This window comes from Lonchura striata, chromosome 7, assembly GCF_050655825.1.
Source record: "Lonchura striata isolate lonStrDom1 chromosome 7, ASM5065582v1, whole genome shotgun sequence".
Taxonomy (NCBI): Eukaryota; Metazoa; Chordata; class Aves; order Passeriformes; family Estrildidae; genus Lonchura; species Lonchura striata.
The window spans coordinates 28342414-28360652 of record NC_140709.1 but is presented as its reverse complement, the minus strand read 5'-3'; the positions used below and the strand labels follow the sequence as shown (position 1 = coordinate 28360652).

At 40.6% G+C, this 18239-nt stretch overlaps 1 protein-coding gene across 17 annotated transcripts in view; it reads right to left on the bottom strand.

The window, feature by feature from the left end:
• Positions 1 to 18239, bottom strand: part of ANKRD44 (ankyrin repeat domain 44) — a 150183-nt gene that overhangs the window by 98838 nt on the left and 33106 nt on the right. The window lies entirely within an intron of this gene.

Here is an 18239-nt window from a genome sequence, read left to right as displayed (position 1 = left end):
CTTCCAGTGCAGCTTTGCTGGCATAAAAGGAAGGATATGCTGCAACATAGTCACATCTACTTGCAATTATCTGTTTACTTCAAAATATTAGCAAAACATCTTGGGTGGAGGAAGGCGGTGACAAATCATCTAAAGGGTGGCAAGAGGAGGATGAGAATTTCCATTACAAAGTACTTGTTAGGTAGCCCCACCCCAAAAACGTCATGATGCTATACTAGGATGTGAGAAAAGAAAGATGATAGTTTGTGGGTGTCAAATTGCAGAAGTAACATACACATTATTTTAGGGCAGGCTCACATCCAAAACCCACATAAACACCATCAACTCCTAAAATCCCTACAAGTGACCCTTGTATTGCAGTCCAGCTTGAACAGAATTTTAACTCACAGCTGTCTTCAGACATTGGAAAAGTCTTTTACATATATTTTCACACACCATTACTTTTACTTTCAGTCCCAATTATAGAAATGGACCAGGAAACAGTACAAAGTAGTTTTTCAAGTATTTTTTTACTCTGGTAGATGCCCTATTAAAAACCTTCAAGTTTCTAAGAAGATCTAGAACAAATACATTATTTGACTCATAGATTAGATAACCATAAAATATTTAAGGATGAGAATCAGTGGCATTCACCAAGAGACTTAATACAAGAGAATCAAGTCAGACAGCCTCCTTTACAGAGGCCACCATTTGCTGTCTGATCTCTAACCTACTTCAGGAATGAGAAAAACTGTCTTTTATTTTTCCAGATGAAGTAGTTTTTTTTATAGAAGTTCACAATCACTATTTAGGAAAAACTATTTTGAGCATATAGATTATGTTACACACAAAGTAACCTACACCTGAAATCTTGTTAAACCCATTTTTTAATAAATTGATGCCTACCACTACATCACCTGATCATATAAATTTATTATTTTTTCCTTCTGAAACTGAAATCATAGGAGAATTTCAAACTCTGTCTCTCTTTTAGTGTTCATTCATTAATTAAAAAAAAAAAAAAGGAGCTGCTGTTAAATTTTTTAATTTCATTGACTAATGCCAGGGTAGATTCCAGCTTTTTTTTGTATTCCAGGGAATACAAAAGATATGTTCACAAATTCCTTCAGCAGATACAGCATGCCAATAAATGTCTGCAGGCCTCCACCAACAAAGACAAACAAAGCAAAAAAAGTAGCAAATTAAGCTATGCTTAGCTTGATTACATGTAGCAAAAATGCATGGGTATTTCCTCTACCAAAAATACCAGAAATTCTGACAAACAGCAAACAATGGCAACTAGCCAAAAAACGCATCATAAATAGCAAGAGCATTTTTCACTACCAAAAGACAACAGTGAAATGAGTCGGACTCCGGGAACCCAGCTGGGAAGATATTTTTACAGAAGCACATTCATGGATTTTTAAGTTTATACTTTCAAACATGTACATATGAAAAGGTTAATGTTCTTCTGTTTCTTCCCTTCAGAGGTCATGAAGCAGGCAAAAATAAAGCACTCTTTGATACTATCACAGCCTACAAGGAGAGGCTATTTGACAGCATGAAGCTGCCTGAAGAAAGAATAATTTTCTTTAGAGCAAATCCCAAAGTCTTCCATGAACTCTTCACATTATAAACATCTATTCCATGTTTTTCAAGATAAAATCTGAAGAAAAAAAAATCATTGCTCTAAATTTGTAAGTCCTTGAATTACTGTGTTAAATACTAAGCATTAATCAGTGTTTCAAGATAAACATGAAAAAACATTATAAGCAAATGCAGCTTTGTAGCCTTTGCAGATGAATGTGCTTGGGTTTGTGCTTAAGTCTTTTCCCTCTCCCAATATACTCATGAGCTTTTACATCCCAGCAGTAATTTCAAGTAAGTCTCTAAAGCAGCATCTTGTTGTCTTGCAATGTGTTCTGGGGAAAATGGAAACGTTAACATAAGAAGAAATGGTGTGTCAAGACATAACCATGTTTAGTACGCCTCTGTAGCAAAATCTTGTGCTATGTAAAGTTTCCATCAGTTCCTGCTCCAAACACTGTCCCCAGGCTCTCTTGATGACATCTCACACACTCATTCCTATCTAACCCTACTGCACAGCAGGGAAACCAAGGGCCTGAAGGACAACTGCACGTCCCAGGAGGACTCTGAAGAGCTGAGCTGTGAGACTGTTATCCATTCTATGGCAGAGCCAAAAATAACTCTGCATTTCACTGAGACATCACCGCAAGAGGAGAGAACACCCAATTCCCCTGCGAGGAATGGGGTGTCATCCACCAGGGTCAGTATTGCACACTGGGGATTGCATACACACTGCTGGGTTGTTTTTTTCCACTTTCTCCCCCATTTACTGTGGCAAACAGTGGCTGTGGGAAGTGTGTGCACACTGCACAGAGCGCTGCCTCCACCCCAGAACAAGCCCAGCCTGAGAAGCAATGCCAGGACACATCGTGCCAGGCTGGCAGGTCTGCTGAGCTCACAGCTGAAGGGCTCAGGGCTTATGGCCATCCAAAGGTCATGGTCTGGGTTTCAGCTCTCCCAGATCACATCAGAAAACATAAGAGAGCAAAACAGAGCCAGAAGACTTTCCCTCTCCAGAAGGAAGGCAGGAACAAAAATATGGCACAGGTTTAGGTTTTATCCCTTGCTTATTGAAAGAAATTCCTCCCCACAGCCCTCTTCCTTCACCTCTAGTCCTTGGCCAGCTTCATTTAGTTGATACCTGGAAACTGGACTTCATTCAGCACCTTAAAATCTGCTTCCTCAGACTGCTCCTTCAGGCACTGACAAACTTTTTAACTAATAAGCACTTGCCTGTTAAGCTGAAGATTGAAAGACTCATAAAATGAACTACATATCTAATACCTCCTGGTTGAGCTGTTTTTCATTAACATCTGGAAGAAAGGCTTGGTAGCAGATTGTCATTTTTGCCTGTTTCTGTGCTGGCTGTGTAGCTCTGCTTGGAGAACAGGAGAGGATTATCCACAGCCCTGGGCACCAGCAGAGGCCACCTGTGGCCACCAGTGACCTTCACCAGAGTACAGGAGGAGGGATGGAGCACCACAGCCTGGGGAGAGCAGTGGAGTGTTCACCATGACAACCAGCATGAGGAGGTTTTTACCCGATGAAAGATTAATGCCATTGCAACTGCAGTGGCCATTTACTTACCCCCCGTGTTTTTACTCACTAGCACTTTAAAGCAAAATCGGAAAGAGGGGAGGAGAGAAGAGAAGAAAGGAAGGGATGGAGAAGTAAGAGCTCAGGTCTATTTGCAGGAAAAAGAGAAAAAACACAACTCTGTTCTTGTAAAATAAAAAATTAGAGGACTTATTTGAACTTGTGTGCATTCATCTCCACACAGCAAGCAAGGATTCCCAACAATTCCCTAGGTAATACAAGTCTACAAACTGCATGTGTGCTTTGAAGCAAGTACTAAGTTTACAAGGCAGATGGAAAACATCTTCAAAGTCTCAAATGAAAGGCTTGAGTTTTCCAGAGTTAAAGGAAAGTAAACATGCATGAAGAAGTCAACTCTTTCTGGAAGTCATGCCTTTTCCCTTCTGCAACTAAAAAAAGGATCAATATTTTTTAAATATGAATAAATGCTCACGTAAGGCTTGTAACACTAGGATCACAACAACAATGATATTAATGGAGTTGGCATTTAAACAAGAATGGGCAAAACTCATTTGTCATTTTCTAGTATTTAAACCAAACAGCAGAAAGGGCAGCATCTCAGCTTAAAATGCAGAAGTAAAACAGTATCAAAGTAGTCATTAACGACAAAGTAGCCTCAAGAATGACAACATTAAGTAATCACAACTAAGATTGAACTGCAAAATTTGGAGTTGCATTATTTATCATTTTGGGCAATTTTCGTTGTTACTATAATTAATTTCAGCTTTGGCTAATTATTTTCAAGGCACTTGAAACTAGCCAAGTCTACTGAATGCTGCTGAGAGTTCATTGTCAATTGAACTCATATAGGAAGGAAACAATGAAGTATCTGTCTCTCAGGAAGTATGTTAACCTTTAACATCCACAGTATGACCCTCCTCCTCCTGGCACAATGAAGGGGGATCAAAAAACTGGAGAGGGCTTCTGAAGAGCAACAATTAACACAGCCAAGCACAGAGCAGCTGTACAAAGGCCATATCCCACCTCGTCACTCCCATACACTTTCTGTGTCTGCTGCGCTGCTCTCGCCTCACCACTGACAGATCCTCAGCCCACACAGAGTCAATTATGAGTTTCTTAGTCACTAAGAAATGATCCCAAGCAGAATTTACCCTGTAACTTTCTGCTGGGGTGGACGACTCAGCTTCTCTTTCAACATGGACAGAGGCAGACAGTTTTGAAAACTGCCAGCAATTACTGGGATGCTTTCACTGTGCTTCCTTAGGCCAAGAAATTTGTTGTATCTAGAAGTCAAAACTTTACCAATAAAACATGCAACACTTTATATATGTACATATATTTCATATACACACATAAATGTGTCATATATACCACAAACATATTTCCAAAAATACCTCCAAAGCTAGATTTCAGGCCTTAATCCAACTCATACAATTGGAGCACATGAGAAAACTTTAGTGGATGGGAAGATCATCTGTCCTCTTTCAGCATCCTTGCACCTTTCTCACCATTTCAGAACTTGACACCTACTAGGAATGGAACAAGGGATTAGAGTGGATCCAATGCCATCAGATGCTTCTTATGCTCTTTAATTCATGAAGGTTTTTGCAGGGAAGAGCAGAGGCAGTTTGCTGGGGATAGGCTGTTTATGGTTTCTTCTGGGACTTGGTGTCACACAATAAGGGTAAGGATGGCTGAGGACACTGTCATGTCCTGAGTTGTAGGAAAAAGCAATTGGAGCAGGAAACTGTGGGTTTCTGACAAGGGAACCGTGATTCCGTTAAAACAAGCAAACCATGTTTACCATATATATGGCATTGTTAAGGCTTTATTAATGCTCTCTGGTATTCAGATTTGATCAATCAATAGGCAAGATACATTTCAACTCAGTATCTTATCCTTCTGATACTTAAACTGCAAAGACAACGGGAAAAGACAGCTGCAGTCAACTATTATAAATAAAAACCCTAGTACATACACCCTCTTCCTCTGTATAAAGGTATGGTTTTGTAGCAAGTATTTGAAGTAACAGATTTTGTTCTTCCATAACATCCAGCAGTGGATTAGGGATCCCATCATTCTGCAAGGCTATTGCATCACAACAGAGTAAGGATAGCATAGTATAGTACAGTACTGTATACTATATATAGTAGTGTGTATACATATATATATATATATATAGTATACAGTATTCAAGGGGAAATTATAGTTTTACTACATCACTGGCATAAGATATCATGACCATGCCAGAAAAACTAGTTTGGGCTGTGCCAGTGTGTCAGCGCTGCTGTTAAACAGGGAGGGAGGAGCAGCTCTGCGGGTGCTTTGGGCACTCAGGCTCCCTCCTCAGTCACAGGGCAGCCAGTTCTGCACCAGACACTCCCAGCCCTCACTGGCTACAGGGCAAGATCCACAGACTTGTCCTTGGGGCTGCCCTCCCCTATGGGCAGACTCAGGTTTTATGTGCCTTTTTAAAGAAAGGCACACAAAAGTCAAGGCTCCCTGACCAATATTCCTTCTGCAAACACACAGCATCAAACTATCCTGAGGCTGATGCAGGGAAACAAAACACTAGCAAAATTCACTGTATTTCCATAAATCTCTCACTAAGGTGGTTTTCTGTTGTGCTATTTTCTTTTCCCCTGGGAACAACAGCTAAACCACTGTGAAAGTCAGGTACCACGCAAAGCCACTGAAATGCACCTTCTGTTAATACCTGTCCCCAGAAACACAAAGGCACTTTTTACAATTATTCTTAAACTAGCATAGCAGCACAACTAACTCGTTTTGTATCTTGTGCTGTTTAAACCTAAGGCTATTGGTAAAGGCCAAATTGCTACATCAGGAAAAAATTACAGAAGACACAGCACTTTTAACATCTATGCACCTGCTGAACTTCAATGAAAAGTCAAGCCTTGCTTATGCACATATAAAGATTTAAGAGACTGGCATGACTAACATGAATGAATACATTCATCGGGATGCACCAGGAGAGAAAGAGGAACTGTGCTATTTTGTCTGGGATAGCTTTAATAACCAGCTTGCTCTGAAAAGCAGCGACAGAAATGCAAACCACCTGGTTTGGCTGGATGCCTGTTTTGCAGGGCATTTCACCCTAGGACTTCCTGAGCTCCTTGCCATACTGGATCTCCAACAACAGCCTGGATGAGTAATAACCCAGCAGCACTGACAGGCAGCACCAGGGTTTCAAACAACTTTCTCTGCTGAGACATCTGCTGTAATTACAGCCAAGGTGAGCAGCAGGGGCAGGGCACGCCAGGACCCTGCATTCAGCACCACTTACCCTGCGTATATCCATTAGCTATCCCAGACCAATCCTGCTCCTCTACCTTTCCCCTCAAGTAACCCCAAAAGTCTCTTTAGCATAAGGCCAAGAAAAGGAAAAAAAATACTGGGAAGTGGAGCAAAACAAGATCGTCTTACTCAGGTTTCTGGTTTACCTACAGGCTTGTTGCTCATCCTTCGAGAACAGAAACCAGCAGAGCTCCCAGCCACAACAGCCAGGCAGCTGAACAACAGCAACCTCCAAACAAGCAATGTAAAAATCAAATGAACAGCTTTGATGTCTGTAGCAGACTCTGCCCAAGCTCTTGGTCAGCAGTCTCCAGCTTTCTCCATCATGGTTCATCATCTCCTTTCTGCATCATCACCTCTTGCTGTTCCCAAGCTTCCAAACTGTAAATGACCTGCTTGTACTAGCTGCACTCTTGCTTGCCTCAAAAAGGACCAGATAAATAGGTCTGTGCAGAAGTGCATCCGTAAAGTATCATATAAAATAAGTGGAAAGAACAGCAAAGAGGTTTCCCCATGGCCTATAGCACAGGTATATAATAAAAAAGGGTGCAAAGGTAGCAGAACTTCAACCACCAACCCAGTGAAGGCAGTGACCATGCAGGCATGAAGTCTATCCAGGTACAGAAGGGACAGTGTTCTTAGGAGCCAGCTGGAGTCACTGTCCCCAGGTAGAAGCAGTCTGCAGACACACAAACTGCTTTAGAAAATTAAAATACATTTGCAGCTACAATTTAGCCTTAATATCTATTTTTAAAAGCTACTGAAGGCTAGTTGAGTTTTTTTTTGGTATAGTTTTTTTGTGTTGGGGTTTTTCTTAATCTCTATGCCTCATCAAAATGAACCTACAAGCACACTTTAGTATAAAAAAATAATTGGGCAGTATCACTGTTGTTTAATGAGCCCTAATAAATCTGAAGAAGAGACTCAAAGACAGTATCTCTTGCTTCTGAAGGGCTCACCAGGTAGTTCATAGTCAAAGTCAGTAACTTTCATTACTCCCCATGCTAGAGAGAGAACACCATTTTGCCAAATTTATTTTGGGAGAAAGAAGGCAGAAGCATTTTTAATTACATAATTGTTAGACTGTAGCATGGAACAGATTGACCTGGCAGACCTTCAATTATTCTCCTGCCAACTTTAGAACAGTTTTTCTTGTGAAAGTAACAATTTTCTCACATACAATCTTTTTTTTTTATATACAGTGAAATAATCAGAACTCCATGCTTTTACACAAATATAGTCTATTTTGTTCAAGCAAGATCTTGAAATATAATTGAAGTTCTAGGGGTGGGTGTAGACAATTTGTTTTGATAATATTTCCTGTTTATAACAATCCTAAATTGCACTGCATAGAGGAATAAGATCATCATTAAAGCATGGAAGGAGGGAAGTAGGATGTTTATAGCATCCAATTAATTTTACCTGAGTTTAGAGACTTCATCACCTGGTAAACCTTGAAAAATTCAATCTGCAAGAGCACACAGAAAATGCAGATGGGACTGAAAAGTCTCTGTACAGATTAAAAGTATCACTCATTTTCCAAACCTCATCTTGTAAGCATCCTCTTGAACATGCTACAGAAGAAGGAAAATAAGAGAAAGTTGAGAAGTTTTAGGAGTGAGAACTCACACTCTGAACATATTTGAAATCTGTTACAGGCTAAAGAAGCAGTTTCAAGAATTTATCTCAACAGAAAAAAACTGGAGTGTTTGAAAGCTATGCTATACCATCAGAATTCTATAACAATGCCTGAAATCTAGTCTGACTTCCAACCTCAATCCAGAAGATGTTAGCTTCTACCTGCCAAAATTAATCACATTCTCAGAGGTCAGTCAGATCAAAGCTGGGGTCTCACAACACTTCAGAACAGGGAAGAGAGAGGACACAACAAAAAAAGATCAACAGTTGAATGGAGCATTCATTAATTGTCCAGATTGTCAAGTATTTTCCAGATAAAAGCCTCAACTTGTGCAACTTAGTTTGTGACTCCCATCTGATTGATAGAAAAGGAGACAGCAGGAGATAGTAAAAGTACTTTTCAATTCAACTGGAATAACAATGAGTGGGGTGAAGCAGAGAATCTCACTCATTTTCACCAACTTAATGTCAAATCTGGGCCACTGCTTCTCCTGCCAGACATTAGCCCACATTATATCATTCAGTTCTTTCATTATTAATGAGGCACAGCAAAAGAAATCATGGCACAAACACTGCTACATTGCCTTATCTTTGGGGCCCTGACTGCTGCCCACATGGTTTGTTTGCCTTTGTATGGAAAATTTCCAAAACTTACCCAGTAAACTGACTTGTGAGAAAGCACAGAAGTCAGCCTTGCTCCTGGAACACAATCCCTTTCTCTCTTCCCAACACTGCCTGCTTTGAACTAACAACATATTTGAGAAGAAATGTCTGCAGCTCTTAACTTTGCACATCATTGTTTCAGTGTGAGACCAGCAAGGTCTGTTCACTCCTGAGCTGCTTGGGCTGCTGGTGGGAATGTCCCACTAACTAGAAAATAGTCAGTGCTTCTTCTCAAGAGAGGACAGGGACAACTGGTGGCAGTGGGTAGGGAAGCAGAGCCTGGACCCATTCCTGGTCAGCAGTTTAGTGATGAGCACATTCCACCAAGTCAGTCTACGACTTTCCACTGCATTTTGCTGAGGCCTAAAGAAAGCAGTAAAACCTTCTCAATGTCATGGTTTAGGAAAGAAACAAAAGTTATACCAACAGGCACAGAAGCAATAGGAACTAGTGAGACAGCTCATAAGAGTTGATTTAAGATGTTGTAATATTGTTTTTCAAATCAAACATACAATACAACCTTTGAAAAAAGGTAAGCTTAAGCTTCTATTCATACTTTGATGTGTGACAACTTGCTCACACTATTGTTCTCTGTACAAAATTTCCAGTCTCTGTGTTGCCTTTTGTTGTACTAGTCCTGGCATTACTCCATCTGTATTTTGACATACATAGTGTCATATTAAACAATGCATTTTGAAAGCAGCCTCAAAATCTTTTCATTTGCAGCAGAAACACAATACAACATTACATTTGAGAGTTGCACCTCTCAAACTGAATCAGGAAAGAGTTTACTCCCAGCTTACCGATATTTCATGTAGGTGCATATGCTATTTACAATACTCTTCATTCTTAGAGATAATGTTAGCTGTCACATGAGGTACTCATATGCTATATTTCAATTGTGTACAGAGTACTACAGAACAAAGTTATTACTGCTCAGTAGATGCAAAATCTGCTTACAGTTATTTTTAAACTACCTTGCTAAAACCACACAACCTAAACGTGCACCTTTTCACTTAAATAATATGGAAGTAATTAGATAGGAATTTTCACTGTTCCTGCTGAACACTGGCCTTCTCATTCTTGTTCTGAATTAGCACCTGTCCATCTAGAAAAACAGGCACCTGTCACTTTATCATCTTTATTTGTACACTAGGCAACCAGGACACAATGTTGTGCAGGTGTCAGGTTAACACATAATGAAGGTCATTTCCAGCTGAACAAAGGCAACCAAAAGCCTCTACCATATTGTATTCCCCAAGTTTGTCACAGCAAATTAGGTAATGCTAATACACCAGGAATAGCCACATAGATCTGATTTCATGGACCACTGATCCCTCAATATTAGAAATGATGGTGGTATATAAAAACCTATTTATTTAAAATTGTCTGTCACAGTGCAGAATACCTCAATTACAGAATGTCCTTGCTATTAAGTGCAGCAAACTGATATGCAGCTTACGTGTAATTGAAGACAGCAGATTCATTTAAACTTGCAGTTAACATCCTGAGCGTGACATGAAGAAATTGTATTTTTACTAATTACAAAATCAGTAAACCACTCCTTAGTGTCTAAAACAATACAGTTAACAATTAACTAGTTGGCAGCTATATTGTGTTCTCCCCTTTCTTATAATGTTTAGACTTAAATAATTTTATCTTCACATTACCAGAGAAGATTCTTATAGGTACAAGCCATGTTGAGAGGAAAACTCTGAATTTAGTCACTAATAACAATTTAAACTGAATCTTATTATCATATACAAAAAGGAACATTTCCTAGATTTGAACCAGGTATACAGAACAGAAAGGACAGTATGTGTCAGTTCCAGTCCTGTCCTTCAGGAAGAACTGGCTTTGTTTGTGACAGCTGTCAAATATACAGTTACCAGAATAAAACTATTCACAGGGATTTTATAGGGATAAAAATTATTCTAAACATGTTTGGGTGCAAAAAGACAACTGTGTAACAGTTGACAACATCATCGAAGAGATCAGGACAGAAAGCAAGAATCAAGAAGTACTTAGTCAGAAACTAATTGCACTACCATTCCCAGAAAAGATTAGACAGAAAATAAGGATATTTCATGCCCATGGTAAATATTATTTACCAAAGGAACACCCTTTTCTCGTGTCCTCCCAAATGCCCAATGCATGGAGTTACTAGGAGGCTAACAAACGCAGTAAAGCTCATCACATTAAAGCAAGAGGTGCCAGACAACTCCTGAACCTGTGCCATGTGATACACCCCCATGATTTTCCATTCCATTCCTTCCAGCAACATCCTGAAAACCACCCTGCTAGCAGGCTGTTTCAGCAGCCACCAAAAAAAAAAGACAGATTCAACCACAAGAGAAAGACTGTGTTCCAAGTTTTTTTTTTTCCTTCTGGTAGGAGCTGATCGACACAGAAGTGGAGGACACCTTGATCACAGCCATGGCACCAGCATGGAAATACCTGGAGCACAGGAGCAAAACACCTGTGGCTTGGGAAGGAGAGGCAGCCCATCGGGATGTAGGCACCGGGCAATGTGGCAAGGCTGTACCTGTAAGTGTTGTGACAAAACCTGCCCTGGCAGGGCACCTACAGAAGGTACCAAACACCTCTGAGAGCAGGGACATCTCCTGAACATCCCACAACACAGCAGCCACCACAGCAGGTCACAGCTGAGGCTGGTCACAGCACTGAGCCAGGGCTACAGCCAGAACAAGAGCTCTGGGTGCTTGGCCACCCCATGATTGTCACCATGCGCCCACTTAGGCATGGAGGCCAAGCACAGCCCCCACAATGAAGCACATCCCAAGAGAATCCAGCTGAAAAGCAGAGCAATGTTTTATGTGCCACTACAGCACCACTCTACTCAGCTCTTTTCTGTATCTGTTCTCAGTATTACGCACTAAGCAAAAAATTTACTGATGCCTATCCCAAAAGGCACCCTGGTCTTTTCAGGAGGTGAATTCCAAATGCCAACTCTCCACCAAATCTTTTCCACCCTCTCCAAGATGCCTTATGGCCAGCTGCCAGCATCAGGGTGCCTCCTCCAGCATGCTTTGTTAACATAAGGAAATTACCAAGAATTAAGTTAAAAGCAAGACCAGGATCTGTCTGTGCTGTCTCCATGCAGGCTCAAGACATATGGAATTTCAATAGTCTATTTCAACAATACCAGCATTAACACCTAAATTAAAGACCAAGTTGGAAATAAGGAGTGATCTTCCAAAATTCTAAATACAACTTGTGTTAAATTATCTGGATTGATACTTCAGTATGAAACCTCCAAGAGATGCTCCACCAGCACAGTGAGTCCAGCCCAAGGAGCTCATGCAAACAGACACATATGAAACGCAAACAAGGCTGTCACTTGAGCATTCCCAGGATCAGGAGCCAACATCCAAGGGAGAAATGCTAGTCTGCTCAAGGTAATGCCAACATGTCCATAAATTTTGGTGGAGCCAAGCTTTTATGTCTGCACACCTAAAAGGTAGTTCCTGAATGGCAATAATATTTGTCATTATCTTTACAGAAAACTAATATAAGTTGTGCTAGGAGTTAAAAATGCCCGGAAGTTTTCATTAAGGTATTTTGTGAGAGGTTAATTGTAAAAAGCAAGTGATATTCAAGGAAATTATTTGACAAGAGATATTTCTGCTTATCCCACAAGCAAACAACCACATTTTAAGTCTCTGCCAGCAGAAGATAAATGCATTTCTTCTGCTTGCTGCACATTTCTTCTGAACCTGCACATACTGTATAAACAGATTGTAGAGCAGCAACACATATGCAGGGAATTAATACCAGGCCTGCAAAACAGATGGCCCCACAAGCCCCAGACAGCCCTCCAAGCCATTACTATGTCCTGCCATGTCATCTTCACTTTGAAAGGTGAAAGAGGAATCAAAGCAAATGAGCAATGAATGTCTTTCAGAAGATCAATATTTCCCATGATTTGTTCCTCCAGATAAAAAGGAGCCTCTGCATGCTCTGATAGCGTGCCAGGCCAGCTGGTCTCAGAAATCCCAGAACAGCACGTGTTAAGGCATAGGTTATTCCATGGAGATGTCCAGGATGCAGCACCACTCCTCAGGTGGGCACAGCCTGGGTCGAAGGGCTGGCAGCAAGAGCCCCAAGGTGCTCTGCAAGTCAATTCCTTTGCCCGCTGTCATGGTCACAATCAAGCTTAAATTTACTTACAAGAGTCCAAAGGTTGCAAGAGATACTGTGCAAACTAAAATACTGTCACCTTTTCAAGACAGCCTTCAGGGGGAAAATAATTGTGATTTAAAGGAGAGGGAAGACAGACATCAGAAACAAAACAGATAGGACCAATTAAAGTGAAATCACACAGCTGTAAGACATCTTGCTAGAGCAGCTATGTTGGAGCATCACTCAGTTTTGGGAGTTCCTTTGGCAGACAATGCTTGAGCCAGCAGAGGGAACTGATCCTCACTTCCCTGGCTCCTAGGAACTAAGGAGCAGGAGTCCTGGCTGCTTTGGGACAGCCAATTTCAGATAACCCAGGTCTTCTATGCACTGTTCATGGAAATTCCTGCAATGACATAATAAAACTCACAGCCCGATTGCTATTTTAGTCCTAACTTCTTTTATTACAGCACTCAGGGACTGAATTTTAAATTTATATCTGTATATTGAACACATTCCTGAACATTCAATAATACTTACCTTTTAGAGACAGGATATGGCTTTATTGCTGTTTTAAGCCACACACCCAAATAAATTCTTTTAAATAAAATAGTCAACATTTTTAGAAACCAAATTGCAGCTATAAATGTAGGTGGCTTCTAATAGCATGACAGAGTGCTTCACACACAAATTTTAGCACCAGATACTTCAAAGCCAGACAAAATACAAAATACAAGGCACAGTATTTTATGGCCCTGTGATAGAGAATGACTTTCAATGAGGAATTTCTTTGCTGAAATTATTTCAACCAGCAAGTAGGGGAAACTATCTGGACATTTCACTGTTCACAAAGTACTTGGGTGTAAAATCATCCCTGGCACATGTGCAATCACACAAAACATTCCTCATTTAACAAAAAATACCTGGCTCTGCCTTGCCAGACCTTGTGTCTGGGTGCTGGTTTTAGGGACACATGATGAGCTGATCCCCCTGGCCACAGCAGCTTGCCCACAGGCCATCTGCAGAGGCCCCCTCTCTACTGAAACCCTGCAAGGCAGCAATGGTGCCAAGAGTATCAGCCAAGCAAAATCACAGCTGGCAGAAAATAAAGCAAAAAATAGTTCCAGAAGACAAGAATACAGCAGGAGAAAAATTCAAAGAAAGCAAACAGATGAAAATAATTATAGGACGGTTTCAGAGACAGTCTTTGGGTAGTTTAAAAGGGAGCAAGACAAAGTTCAGGAAGGGAAAAACAAAGGCAGCCAAAGGGTTTCAGCTACTCTGATAATAAGGAGAGAAATGTCACAGGGGATCAACACACTGAATTTAATAACTGTTTGGAGCCAGGATGAGGTGGGAAAGATGGTGTTAAGTTTTTTATGAAAGATTCAAGTGTTGACAACACAAAGACAATAACTCCAAAGGGTGAACACTGACTTTAACAAGCTCTGGAGCAGTACAGTAAGAGTGGAAGAAACAGCACCATTTCTTTTAGAACAGTGGGTTCTGGGCTCAGCCATGCAGCCCCAGAACTACAAACATTGGCATCACTGGTTGCAATGGAAGCTTGCAGATAGGTCAGGGCATAAGGGACATAAGGGAAGTGTGGCTGCTCGTGTGCAAACCTACACCTTTACAAAACCAGATGGGACGTTCATTCTACATTCAGGGGGAGAATGAAGAGCCATGCCAAAGACTCTGTGTTGGAACAGCACAGTCACTGAAAAGACAATTCCTAACGTTTGCACAAGGAAATGCTGTAAGCATGATGTCTGTATTGCTTCTTCCCAATGGAAACAGGGCAGTGCATCATTCCTATTCTCTACTCCAGTTTCCCCAGGAGATCCCTCTGTTAGGAACAAGCACCTGCAGTGGTTTCATTAGGAGCTGACTGGAATGGGAAAGAGATCAACAACCTCAAATGCTTTCAAGAAATGCATTAAATCTATCTGCGAGACCCAGCCAACCCACTGAGGTAAAGGTTATGTTTACAATGGGTTTGAGAGCACGGAGTTCTAAAGAACTGGCACCAGCCACAGAGAGCTCCTACCTTACCACTAAGGCTTCTCAAATCACGAAATAACCCATCCCAGGTATTTGAGGCACGTGGAAATCACATTCTCCACTGTTCCTCTTCTCATCTAACTTGTCCTTTGTTTTCAAGATTAGATTTTGCTCTCTTCACCTTGAAGGCCTCTCAATCAATTACAGCGTATGTTCTACAGTCATGAGAAACAGGTAAATGTACTCTGAAATCTGCTGTGTATATAGGTATCTGTTCTCTTAAGTCTCCTTAATCACTGTTCCTTTCAGATGGAATTTATTATAAAGTTAGAAAGGAGCCAAATATATCAAACCTTTAAAATCCATACCAGCAGCAGAAATTCTGCTTTGTCTAGCTGCAGCCAGATGAATTAAATATTCAGAAATCTGAATATATAACAAATATTTTAAGAGGTTAACTCCTTCATCTGGCAAGCCATTAAGCAAGAGTCTTTTTCAAGAAGGAAATTTGATACAAAGACACCCATGTCACATCCTAATATTAAAACTTCCATTCAATCCTTCTTCAGCTATACCAACTGAATCAAAATGCTTACAACGGTATTTTAGACCTCTTAAGATAAAACCGTCTCATCAGAAAATATCACTTTATCTCTCTGCCTTCCATTCATTCATCTATCTTGTAACATGATGGAAATATTTATACTGGAATGCAAGAAAACAACTTCAGTGCACTATTTAAGGATTAAAAATGCTTCTGAATGAAGAGTCAGTTATCTACAAGCAATTGCTACCTTATAATGCTGGGTAAATTCCAACATTGTCAAATTCCTTACATATTTTAGAGTACATTTATTTTCCTTCAGTTTTACAGCTTTCACTAAATTTGACAATGGCATATTTTCCCTCTTTGCATGCTGAAACTGGAATCGCTTGCCTTGGCAACAAAATCCTGTAATTTTTATCCATGCCAAAAGTCTCTTTCTTCCTGTACTATTGACCAAGTTTTCTGCAGCCATGGCAAAAGCTTGATCAGAAAGCCACATCACCGGCAGAAAGTGATGAGCTCCCTTCTAAGGGTCTGCAAAGAAGAGTCAAGAGAAAGGAGTGGTGAAGATACAGTGGGTTCTTTCGTCAGCTTCCCAGTTTAGAAAAAGCTGAAAATTCCCCAGGTGTCAGCCTCTGTCATCACACTCATAGGAGGAACAAGCCTAGCACACTTACTGTTCCCTATTATTCCCCTCGTGGCTGGAGCAGCTCGCAAAAGTCCAAGGCCTCCCCAGGGTAATTTCTGCTGGTGGTCTGCAAGTTTCAAAAAATGTGCACCAAGCCAAATTTCCCTGAACAGAACAGAAAAATCAACAGCAGAAACTTCACTTCTCAGAAATCCTGAGATTCTAAGAATCTACAGAAATTCTGTCATGCCAGAGACTTCTGGGAACAAGACATTTTATGACTTTTTAACATCACAATCCTCCTCATATTATCAAAAAAGCCTGGATGCCATTAAATACATGGAGATTCAACTGCTGCAGAAATCTGGGGGACCAGGCTACACCTCTCCATACTTAAAGCTTTTTTAAAAATTAACTATAACAAATGGTATTGTAGTTCCAAAATCTGAAATAATACAGGCCTTCCCACCTCTCTGAATCTTTGTAAGAAAAAAGTAAAGATATGAACCCTTCTTTAGGACTAACTTTTGTTTCCATACTTTTCTGTAGTTTTCTTTTTTTAAATTACCTTAACATCATCCAGATATCCATAAATCTGTCCAACGACTTGCTTTGTACACTTCACAGTGTTAGCATTACACTAATTCCCTGGCTCATCACTTCCCCCCTTTTAAAATAGGCACAACATTTGCCTGTCTCCAGTCTTGCATCTTCCCCATCCTTCACATACTCAAAAATAATCTAAAATGTCACACTGCTACTACGGGTGTTTTACATTTCAATTTTTCATCTTTTTCTGATTGCTTGTATTGCTTGAATCCATTACTTGTATACCTTCTACATCATATAACCAACTGATCTTTAGTATTATTTATCATCTTCAACTTACACCTAACATATTCATAAAATCATTTGCATTTTGTTGTAACAGAAAAAATTATGGGCTGTTTATAAGGCCAAAACAAATGGAGAAAAATCTCTTCATGAAATCATCTGATATTGTGAACCACAAATGACATATGATACTTAAAACTATTGAAAACTAATGACTCTTGCTTGTACTTCCCCCGAGCTCAGGTTTTTTTGGTGGTGTCAGGAGAAAATGATCCTAGAACTTCTGAACTCCTAGTTCTTCTGAAGCCAAGAATGAAGGGGGATGATGAAACTTCAACAGAGATCCAAGGGATTTCTACCAGCACACCCAAGGGAAGGACTGCAGCAAAGGGAGCTTTAACTCCTACCTTTCATCTGACTTCACAGCACTGAAGACACTCTGGCAGCTGGCAAAAAAAAAAAAAAGGGAAAAGAGAGACTGTGCTGGAAAGATAAAAGGGGGTAAAGTCCAGTACTTGGACTCTGTGACACAAGCACAGGGGAAAGCACAGACCATCTTCCACCACACTCTGAAAACACGAGAGGTATGAGGAAGGAAAAATTGCACTAATATACGGGCAAGAGAGAGAGGGCTTCTCCAAACAAGGAATAACATGCATGGCTCTAAAGAAAACCATGGTTGAAAGCAACTCAGAAATAGAAAAAAACAATATGTTAAGGATCTATACATGTACCACGTAGTGCATATCTTAAAACATCTGTGTGTGGGACCAAGGGTCATAGCACTCAAATAGAAGAGCTGTCATTAATACCAGCTTAGTACAGTATTGCCCATTCACTGGATTGACTCCCCTGCAGCTCATGGAGAACTAGGCCCAAGGCTGAATTTGAGAAAGTGTTACATACCTAAGTGAAGCAGCCTCTCTGCACGTGCTGTCTGCATGGCAGCTGGAGCATAGGATGAGCTGCCAGAGCCAGCAGGAGCCACGCCAGCCGCGCAGGGAGGGAGCTGGATGGGAGGGCGGAAAAGTAGGGATGCCAGGCCATAACCACCAGCTACACTTTGGGGTTAATAAGAAGAGGTGACAGTTGACTTCTGTTTCCCAGAGTGAGTAGTAAAAAAGTGGGGAAAAAAAAGAACAGTTGTTTTTCTATCATTTAAGAGTTTCTGCTTTCCTTTGTCTCAAAAACAGAAGCTGTGCGGTTGCGGCAGAAAAATCCCATTTGCAAAGAGATTGGCTGAACCATCAATTTCTCTGCCCTGAGATCTAAAGTGAAAATCTCTTCCTCTCTCCTTCCCTTCCCCACTCTCAGGCCCCTCTAATTAGTTGCATCATTATAAATGGC